At 45.3% G+C, this 10,758-nt stretch overlaps 1 long non-coding RNA gene across 1 annotated transcript; it reads right to left on the bottom strand.

The window, feature by feature from the left end:
* Window positions 1-428: 428 nt before the first annotated feature.
* LOC144931269 (uncharacterized) lies at window positions 429-9,599 on the bottom strand. Its single transcript, XR_013636545.1, has 3 exons — window positions 9,426-9,599; window positions 5,315-5,510; window positions 429-576 (listed from the first exon to the last, which is right to left on the bottom strand). It is a non-coding gene; the product is annotated as an uncharacterized LOC144931269 (long non-coding RNA).
* Window positions 9,600-10,758: the final 1,159 nt, after the last annotated feature.

Below are 10,758 nucleotides of genomic sequence, written 5' to 3' on the forward strand. Positions count from 1 at the left end.
AGACTGTAGGGGCAAGTGCTGTTAGCGAGCACCTATGAAGGCCGGAACGGTACACGAGGGGGTGGGTGGCCAGCACCATGCCCTACCGCCTTTGTCTCCCCAGTGGCGATGTTTACACACCGCACCAGGTTCTTATTTAAGGCTGAGTCGAACTAGGGGAGGCCCAGAACCTGTTCAGATAATCGTCACTGGTGTTGGCCGTGAGCGGGAATCGAACCCGGGTCGCCAGGTTCATAGCGCAGCGTGCTAACCGCTACACTACCGCTCTGCACAAACACACACACGCGCTCGCACACACACGGGCGAACAAAACGTCTTCAAATATCTTGAAATCTTTATTAATTAATCAAAATTATGTATTTTCCTCTGCACGGCAAATGTAAACACCCACCTCCCCAGATCCATCACTTGATAGAATGTGTGTTTACAGACAATCTCCCTGGCACGTTACATGGCGAAAACACGATCGTTGTTTTTATTTGCATCTCCGTAATTTCGTTTTTTTCTCTTGAACGTGTGTGTTCGGTGCAGCCATTCGTTCGGTAATCCTCCTACGTCTGGATAGCTTCCCTTTGCCTGATTAGGATTAGGGTGGGGAACCAAGGGAGGGGGTGAGGGGGGCAGGGACAGTGAATAAGAGAGAGATGCAAAAAAACACAAAGACATCAATGCAGAAAATTGTATCAAAAATGTAAAAGAAAATTGTGCAAATAAGCTTTCTCGCGTAAATAACGAAATATATATTTTTTGTTTTATTATATTTAAGCATGGGCAATCACACAATCATAATCAAACCCACTTCGTACGTGCAACGCCTTTTTTAAAATCACTTGCATGAAAAGTTCACACAGACGGCATGGGAAGACGCAGGGTTGGAATTACACCGAGACAAAAAAGAGGAACACGCGGATTAAGAGAATGGACGCAGGAGGGTTAGAGACATCATTTTCACTGTCAAAAAAAAGAAATACGTGGGCTTTGGCAAGGCGTGACAGGTGGTCGCGAGAGGGGACATGAGCCGGTGATCGAGACTAACGATGGAGTGTCAGCCAAGGGAGGAACAACGAGCCCCAAAGAGGACATCCATCGTGGAGATTGAGCGATGAAACCGGCGAGTGGGCAGGTGCTAAGCGGATTGCGGTGCTGGCTAAACCACCTCTTCGTGTGCCGTACCGCCCTTAATAGGTGCTCGCTAACCGTCTGGTGGAGGGGGGGGGCATATTTGCCTTTGTTATATCGCTGAACGGTGACAAATGGCAATTGTTTTCAACCAGTAGTGGGTAGATCACGGCTTACGATAACGATGATCATCATGACGCATAAAAAAAGCATCGAGCTTTAAACCAAGCAACAGGTGTGACCCGGCCTCACTGGGTTTTTATTGCTTTGTTAGGCTGGAGATGGGCACTTAGCGAGATTCGCCCTCAGGGCCTCAATAAATCAGGCTAATGGCCCCGTTAATGGCTTGCCCGCACCCAGCACACAGGCGCATACTTGCACGGGAGAAGAAGGGGGGGAAAAAACTTAGAAGAAATGGGGGAGAGAGAAAAAAAAACCCGCAGAGAAGTGTAATTTTCTTCCTAAAACGTCACCGTACACGATGAGATAATTGGCAGGCCTCATTAAGGTCAGATTATTGCAAGGTAATAATGGTCGAGGTTATGACTTTGAAGCGCACAATGCAGCCCTCTCCACGTTTCCAACGGGTTTCGATGAATCTGGTCCATTCCGTTTCGTTTTTTGCAGATGTGGAATGCGAAAGTCTATCTGTAACAGTAGTCCCCCCCCTCGCCCCCCCCCCGGAGCCTGGAGGCTTGAGTTACACAACTGCCATCTGGGAAGTCGGTTATCAAAATTGGTGCGGTAATTACGGTATTTATAATGTCAACGTGATGGCCTGGCTGAGACCTCCCTGGTTAACTTTCAGCAATTTTGACGACTACAAACAACAACAGGTAAAGCCTATCTATTGTACACGTAACATGCGCAGTCATATTTTGGCAATCCACTGCTGGATGATGCCCCCCCCAACCCCCCTCAACTTACTGATAGTAGGGGGGGGGGTTTGTTTGACCATACTTCCCCCTCGCTGGTCATTTGCGGGTTTGTGGAGACAGAGAGTGAAGAGACGTGGGAGCATAGAAGTACAGCTGAACGATGGATTTTTTTTTACACACGGCCCAGCACATAGCCCTGCAAGCCCTATCATAACCTTTTCGGGTGCGTCGTGGTCGCACATCCAAGCACTTTCCAGGCTCAATATCTGCTTAGCTTCCGAGATCGAATGTGATCGATCGGGTGCATACCAGGTGATTTGGTCATAGGCAGGGCCGGATCAACCCATAGGCTTACGAGCCTTAGGCCCTCGTATTTTATAGACCCTGCTATCGTGCCTCCATTCCACAATGAGCGATGGTCGCGTGGCCATCGGAACATTCTTTGTCTTTGTCTTTGAATTACGATGACAGCATTCATGACGTGTGCCACAGCTAAAGCTAAGAAAAAAAGTAACTGCATTTGTTTTTTTTCTTCTTGGTTCTTTCGGTAAAGTCACGTAGAAGGGAAATAATAAAATTAAAACATAGTAAAATAATTCTCACGACGTGTCAAGGCGCTCTTCCCCCTCCAACCCAGCTTAAATAAATGCTCCAAGCCTGGTGGTGTTCATTCAGACGCTGTCTTTCCGACAGACATGTTCTTCACCTGAGGACGGCTGCTTGCGTTGTGGCCGAAACTTCGTGAGAATTATATTTTATTATGTTGTATTTTTATCATTTTATTATTTCCCTTCTACGTGACTTTACCGAAAGAACCAATAAGATGAATCCCTGCAGTCACGAAAGCTTTAAATCGAAAAAATGCATTTGTTTTAAGAAAAGAGTGCGCCGAGTGATTTACGTTTCATGAATTTACCTTGAGTCGAATGCATTTGTCAATTTTCCATAGGAAAGTAAATACATATCTTTGATCACTTCATCATTTTTGATTGCAATATTTACTACAAACGTATGCCCTTACTTCCTATTAGCCTTTGGGCACTCGTAACCTTATGTTCTCTCAGTGGTCACGTGGATTTTTCTCCGGGTCCTCCAGTTTTTCCCTCCACATTTAGAAACGTGCGTTTACCGTATTTGGCTGCTATAAATTTGCACACGATAAGCCACTTCGTTGAGCTATTATATGTGGCCAGGTCACTTCTTAAAAAGAGCTACATAGCTCAGTGCATGGGCCTTACCTGGGAAAAAAAATTCTAGTTTAGTTACATTTTTAATCCGGCCCTGGTCATACGTAAGACTTAATCATTTGATTCAAATTCCTCTCTAATGGAGCTACTTTAATGGATAGCAACAGACGTTACGTGAGCATACTGAACTCTTTGTCACCACGCCTTGCCCTCTTAGCTGCTGCCGAGGCATTTCCCCAAAAAGTTTGGAGGCTCACAAAAGGTGGCTCTGTTGACCGCGGCGCTGGCAACGACGAGGAGTCACTCTCGTGCACATCGGAGCCCCGATTACGAGAGGCTTGAGCAGTATCGCGTTACACGATTGGCTGACGGAGCAGACACAATTGTTTATTAACTCCTCGAACATTCGCCATTGGGTTTTTTTTTGTAATCCCCCCAATTATTCGCCTTTTATTAAGTGACCAACCTGTCCAATGTTACGCGCTGGCGAAGTGGTGGACTTACGGACGGAATGAAATGCAATTTACCACTTATCCCAACACATTGCATGTAAACATTGGTGTAAATCCCCAAAGGCAAGCCTGTGATGGCTTTTAAGGTTACAAACTGCAACAACAACAACAACTATATTTACATTGCCAAGGAATCTAAATGGGAATGGGCGGGACGCATCGTCGAATGCAATGATGGCCGATTGGACAAGACTGGTGGCAGACTGGCAAGCCACAGGATGGAGGTGGACAACCACCGTAGAGATGAAGCGGTGAGATCAGTGCAGACGCGAGACGGATGGTCGGGCCGGAGTGTGAGTTCCCGGCCACAGCTAATATCGGTGGAAAGTGATATCTGAAGCAGTCCGGCCGAGCCCACCTCCTCCCCCTTGACAAACTTGCATGAACCAGCATGGTGAAGTTTCGATTTAAAGCTTTCGTGACTGCAGGGATTCATCTTCTTGGTGCTTTCGGTAAAGTCGTCACGTAGAAGGGAAATAATAAAATAATAAAAATAAAACATAATAAAATAATTCTCACGACGTTTGACAGCGTCTGTCTTCCCGACAGACCTGTTCTTCACCTGAGGACGGCTGCTTGCGTTGTGGCCGAAACGTCGTGAGAATTATTTTATTATGTTTTATTTTTATTATTTTATTATTTCCCTTCTACGTGACTTTACCGAAAGAACCAAGAAGACAGCATGGTGAAGTCTGGCTAAACAACCCTGATGAAACGTCATCAGGAGCAGTGCCGGATTATCCGATTAGCAAAAGTAGCTACATGTGTAGCTATATGTGTAGTAGCTACTACATATGTAGTAGCTACGGGCCCCGCACTTTCAAGGGGCCCGCACTAAATGTTTTCAAGCTATGAATTCCGGTTCAGTGATTCTGCACTTGCTCGATTACTATAGTACTATACCGCCTTCAACTTTTATGAACGACTGGGTGTTTAAGGTGATCGATTTGTCGTATTATCTGGCTGTATATGAAATGAAAAAAATACAATTACTTTACTATGCAAGTTAAAAATTGGTGTTTTAATATTTACGTGTTTTTTTTATTTAGGGCCCCTTTATAGCACATGCTACAGGCCCCGGCACTAGCTTCATCCGGCACTGATCGACAGGGAGTCGGAGATTCATTAATTCCCCCCCCAATTTTCGCAAGAAAAGCGCACAAGTGTTGTCACCACCACTACACCTCTATTTAAGGAACGAAACAGGTGGACTTCTCTGTATATGAAATGAAAAAAATACAATTACTTTACTATGCAAGTTACAAATTTGTGTTTTAATGTTTGTTTTAATTTAGGGCCCCTTTATAACATATGCTACAGGCCCCGGCACTAGCTTCATCCGGCTCTGATCAGGAGGCCTCCATCCAGCAGTGGACTGACAAAAGGGTTGTAAATTATTGCATTAATCAGCAGCATCGCATGGCTGGTGCGGGGTCCCTTACCCAATTCTCTTTTCCCTCCACCTGGGCCCTCCTCTGGCCCATGCCCGCACATGCCCCCCTACCCCCAGTGCAGTTGCACCGCCTGTACACTTCACGGCTGCGCCACCGACGCGGACACACATCTGTGACAGCACCCAGCAATATGCAACTCGTGAGGTGTCATACGATGCGCTGACCTGGCCAGGTGAAGCCCGATACGCCGAAGGCGAGAATAGGTCATAGGATGACCCCTGTCTTGTTCCAAGGAAAACAGGGTCGCCTTTTCACCTTCCACCGTCCTCTCCGCCTCCACCCCGACACCAGGGTGTTGCTGCTTAAACCTCCCTCTCAGCGTCGGGATTTCTTGCAGCAGGGAGAGATACGTCATGATTTCTGGCGAACGCTTGTCAAGGGAACGCCCTTGCCGAGGCCACGGAGCGCGACAGCAAAAGAAAGTTCGCGACGGCGGCGCTGTCGAAGGTTCTCGGCGACAAGAATCGTCGGTGAACGAGAGGCCCATTCACATCGAATCCGTGTCCTCGTTGTAATAACAGGGCACCACGGTGGCGAGATGTTAACTACCTCTCCTGGTATACAGGAGGTTGTGGGTTCGATCCCGACTCTGACGCCTGCTGCTGTATATTTGGAGTTTGCATGTCTCCCTGTGGTAGCATGGATTTTTCTCCGGGTCTTCTGGTTTTTCCCTCCCCATTTACAATCAACATCACGCGTCCAGAGCAGTGGTTCTTAACCAGGGGTGCACGCACCCCTTGGGGATGCGAATTGCCCTTTCTGAGAAGCAAAGAGGTGCGTGCCGGTTGCAGTAAAGGTTAAGAAACATGCGTTTAAAAGTATTTGGCTGCTATACATTTCCACATGATAAGCCACTTCGTTAGCCAGGTCGCTTCTGAAAAAGAGCCATACAGCTCAGTGGGCCTTTCCTGGTAAAATAAAAATAGTTTAGTTTCGGTCGCACATTGTACTTGCAATGTCGACGGTTTAATGTTCCGGCGGAACAGTAGTGAGGTGAAGTGTGGACACTCCCACCTCTTCCAAGACGTCTGGCCAGTCGTGGAAGAGTAGGCCAAATAACCTTTCGAGGGGCTCTCTAAATCTCTCTCTGTAGCGGAGGCCATTCTGCTAGCCAAGTACTTTCAGGGCTACACCCTTGTCATTTTGAGCCACTTACTGCGCACGCATGTAAATTGCTCAAGAAGATCATTCGGAACAAAATAATGGGCATATTTTGGGTTAACCACCCACACGATTGTGCTGGGTTTAGGAAAGGTTAATCTACCTTTGGACACACATCAATACTATAAATTGTATTCTGGAAAGGACTAATAGTGAATTAAAATGCGATTATGGCGAGTCTTTGTCGACATTGAAGAGGCGTTTGATGTGGTGGAAAGTCTTCCCTGACCTCACAAAGCAAATTAATAGCCTAAATACTAAATTTATTTTAAAAAATTTAAGTAACGACGCAGCACAATGGAAGGGGAGTCGGACCTGCAGATGCTTCGTTGCCAAAAGTGTTTTTCACAGCGACATCATAACATGATATTAGAATATATGATCGGAGGGGAAAAAATAATATACAAACATAAACAATCTTAATTTTAGAACTTTCGTGACTGCAGGAATTATTATTTGTTTCTTTCGGTTAAGTCACGTCTAAAGATAAAATAATAAATTAAATTAAATAATAGAATACGACGTTTCGATTGCAACACAAGCAATCATCATCAGGTATAATGAAATAGCGGCACCACACAGAGACGATCACCCCTCTCTGTTACCTGTGTTGCTCTCGCTATGTATCTTGGTGATATCTGTCTGCTAATATGTCTGTCTATAGTTTTCTGGTTAGATTTTATGCCGCTATTTCATTATACCTGATGATGATTGCTTGTGTTGCAATCGAAACGTCGTATTCTATTATTTAATTTAATTTATTATTTTATCTTTAGACGTGACTTAACCGAAAGAAACAAATAATAAAACATAAACAAGTAAAATGTTAACCATCTCAGGTTTGATGATGATATAGTCATTATGAAAACAAGCAGGCCACATTCATATATATATAGCTCAGTGGGCCTTACCTGGTGAAATAAAAAAAACAAGTTTAGTTTAGTAAATGCTAAATACTACCTCACTAGCACCAGTATGACGCTGAAAATATACGTGCCCACTTATTTCCTTACATTTCATCATCATCAAAATAAGAAAACCAGAAAGCTGCTTGCCTCACTAGGCTGACGAGTTTTATTCTCAAAACTTTTCGACAGCTCCTCCCGATGTATACTGATTGTTATACCGTTTACAATAAAAAGTTGACGCTTGGATGTTTTCATCGTCGTATCAATTGTTGTCTAAAATTAGGTCTGGACGCGCTGTCTTATTCGCTTCGCTGCGTGCTGCAGGACTTGCGCTTGTGAGTGAAAATACGCGCGCCGTTTAATTTGCCACGATAATGATGCGGTGCGTTTTCATGCCGGAGCCCAACCCTCTCTCTTTTGCTGTTTACTTCTGCCGGGATCGACGCAGCTCTTCACACCTCCTCCGGCAGACGGAGGGTTTTGTCACCACATTCGCACCTCCTCTCAGGCGGCGGCCTAACGATTACATCCGTGCGGATTCTACGGCCCGCTTTTGCAACTGGCGTGCAAAATATGTAAAAGCAATAAAAAACAATACACCGGCCGAGGCAATAAGCCACAAAACAAAGTAGCCACAACAATTCTAGATTTGAAGCTTTCGTGACTGCAAGGATTCATACTCTTAGTTTTTTCGGTAAAGTCACGTAGGTAAAAAATGAAATAAAAATGTATAAAAATTAATACAAATAAAAGAATAAATTATTATTTTATTTTTATTCATTTTAATTTCATTTTACGTGACTTTACCGAAAAAACCAAGAGTATATAGCCACAACAAGCCGTGTTTGCTGTCTAACTTGCGCTGAGCGGCGGTCAAAAAACATTCCGGGAAGGAAATTAAAGGTGTATGAAAGCTCGCACTTGTTATTTTTTTTTTCTTCAATACACTCAACGCGCGCGCGTTCGATTATATCATTACCACGTATATTTGGGGCTTCAAAATAAAGCAAACGTTATATTGGTGTCGACCTGTTTATAGACCTCGCGCTAAAACCGTGTTCATTGCTCTGCCGTCAAACTCAACAGCGCCGCTCGCGCAGTCCTACCATTCGCGAACTCTGCTGCGGAAAAACCTTTCAGAGAAAAATAAGGCAGTTAAGTGTTAGTGGCATATTTATGAATTGTTTAGCAATTGGAATAAAGCTGGTAGAGAAACCTACACCAGCTTGTTTTGCTTTTGAGAAGCTGAATCTGATCACGAATTGTGGCGTAGCAATGTGCTCGAGGGAGAAAGGTTTCAATCAGTGCATATAGCCAACCTATTAAATATGGATCAGAGCACATGGTACAACTCGACATGGGAAAGGGAACAAAGCGTATGAATGTTGAACGTCTTTTGCACCTACATAGCCAACCGTGCTAATAAAAAAAAGGCTCGTAGAGATACGTACCGTGGGCGCCATGGTGGTGAGATGTTAACTACCTCACCCGGTATACATGAGGTTGCAGGTTTCATCCCAACCCTGACGCCTGTATATTTGGACTTTCCATGTTCTCCCCGTCATAGCGTGGAATTTTTTCTGGGTCCTCCGGTTTTTCCCTCCGCATTTAGAAACATGCGTTTAGAGAATTCGACTGCGATATATTTCCACGTGATAAGCCACTTTGTTGAGCTATCATTTAAAAGAAAACTATATAACTCAGTGGGCCTTACCTGGTAGCATATATATATTTTTATAGTTTAAATACACCGAGAGGCATAAAGAGGAACATGTGGGCTAGTTTGTTGTCCTTCCCCCGCACCTCCGATTAGCACAGTTGGCTTTGTACGGTGTGAAAGAAGTTGAACATACAAACATATATATCGGAGATGGTAAGTGGGCTTGAGCAAGACACACGACGCGGACACACGTGTCTCCCGAGCACCAATGTCTGCACACCCTGCCCCAGGTACTTTTCATTTTGTCACCGCAGTGGGGATGAAGATGACGGTGACGATGGCGGTGATTACAATGATGGTTTTTATTAATTAAATGGTGAAAATGACAGGGAAATAACGACGGTGTTTGTTGTAAAAACGATTCTCATAATGGTGACGATTCGGGTTATTGTAATGATGATGACAGTGACGATGACAACGATAAGAATATCAAGGTTACCGTTCGCGCACGTGTGTACGCGTGATTATAATCTGCGGCCAGGATACGAGCCACGTTCTGCAGGGGGATGTTCCCGCTGTGCAGCCGGGCGGCCGTCTGCTGCATCAGGTGGCGCCACAGCTCTTCCCCGCCAGCCAATGGGGAGCCCTCCAGGGCACCTGCCAGCTCCGCCACCGTCATGTGACCCACCCCCTTCCCAGCATGCACCGCAAGCCTGGACTCCCACTGGGAGGCGCTCACACACAGACGGGCGACAGGTCGCACAGATTAAATCAACTTACATCGACCCAATTAAAGCAATCATCCGTCCCTTACAGCAGCTCATTAGTGATGACGGCTCCAAACAAATGTCCGCCTTTGTCCTCTTTCTTTAGCCGTATTACGGCTTCATTCAGTCTCAATCCTCTCTTTTCTAGGCGTTCTGCCGCTGCATTTATCCACTTAGTTTGGTTTTGTCTTCCCCCTTACACTCCTCTTTCCCTTCCACTCATGTGTGCATCGCCAGGTCAGGGGGTCCTGTCTGGGCTCGTGACGCAGGATGCTGTTTGCACGCGGAAGCATCTGAAGCAACGCACGAGCACAATACAACGTTTTGGAGGGAAGTGTTCATCTTAAAGCCCAAGAGCGAGCAGGCGCACTGCTCTGCAATGAAGTCAAATTTTAAACGCAATCACATTGTCAAATTAACACGTAGGCTTTCGCGACCAACATCATCCAGAATATAGGTGTTTTGGGTTAGGTCGCGTAAATGTGTCGTTAAACCCGCCACCACCCGACACAGCCAATTAGTAAGGTTTGTCAAGTAAACAGAACGTGACAATTCGTTACTAGTACAGCACACCGGTAGTGTGTTCGGGAGCAAAACCACAACATTTACAATCTGAGTACGACGCTTCGCCAGGAATTACCACAAGGATCATCATGAGGCGGACAGCCAGATTTGTGGAGAAATCCTATTTCGTTTCTTAAATAGAGGGATATATGTGATGACGTCACTTGTGAGCCCTTCACATGCGAATGGGGGGGGGGGGATTAGTGAATGCATATGAATGACAATGGATATACATTGCTGGTTGGGTTATTCATATGGTAATCAGCGTGCATTATGCAATCATATTGTGCTCGCCAATTTCTCAAGTCTGAAGCCACTTTCTGCAATGAGTGAACACAGGATTGTCAAGGGGTTCCTGGATCGTCGATGCTGCAAGTATTTGGGTGCAAAATCATCATGCACTTGGCAAGCAAGAGGGGGGCAGCGGTTAGCCTTGCTGAGTATCATAAAACGTCAGGAGGGAGAAAATAGAATGATATGTTTATTATATAATATATTCCTACACCTCCGATTCGCACGGTTGGCTACGTACGGTGCGAAAGAAGTTC

This window comes from Lampetra fluviatilis, chromosome 4 (genome assembly GCF_964198595.1).
Source record: "Lampetra fluviatilis chromosome 4, kcLamFluv1.1, whole genome shotgun sequence".
In the NCBI taxonomy this organism is placed as follows: domain Eukaryota; kingdom Metazoa; phylum Chordata; class Hyperoartia; order Petromyzontiformes; family Petromyzontidae; genus Lampetra; species Lampetra fluviatilis.